A 544-nucleotide genomic window follows, 5' to 3' on the forward strand; every position below is an offset into this window, starting at 1 on the left:
GGTTCTGGATAGGATCAGATCATTCAGTTCATTCACATTCAGTTTAATCATCTAAAAACATAAACATTACTAAACATTCCAACCTTTTCTTTTCTCACTCTCAAGCATGCAAGCACACACACACACACACACACACACACACACACACACACACACACACACACACACACACACACACACACACACACACACACCACCTATTCCCTCAGGGCCCTGGAGCCATGACATTAGACATGCATGACCCACCCAGTTCAGCTTTTGAAAGTTTCCCTTTCAAAAAAACCTGAAGACCCAGCTCTTTAGAGAGCCATGACATTAGACAAGTCATGACCCTCACCCCCGTTTTAAACTTCAAGTAACTGCTAAAAAAACTCAGGACTTATTCTTACTGTTTAATGTTTTTATTTTAGTCTAAAACTTACTGTTTACCATGTTGTTAGAAACATGCCAAATGTAAAATGTAATGTAATTTTAGGCTCTATATTTTTATTTTAGCACACATCACCTTGGCATCATCACCTCCTTGATTCTTTTATTCAGGTTC

The sequence above is a fragment of the Alosa alosa genome, chromosome 2 (genome assembly GCF_017589495.1).
Source record: "Alosa alosa isolate M-15738 ecotype Scorff River chromosome 2, AALO_Geno_1.1, whole genome shotgun sequence".
Taxonomy (NCBI): Eukaryota; Metazoa; Chordata; class Actinopteri; order Clupeiformes; family Clupeidae; genus Alosa; species Alosa alosa.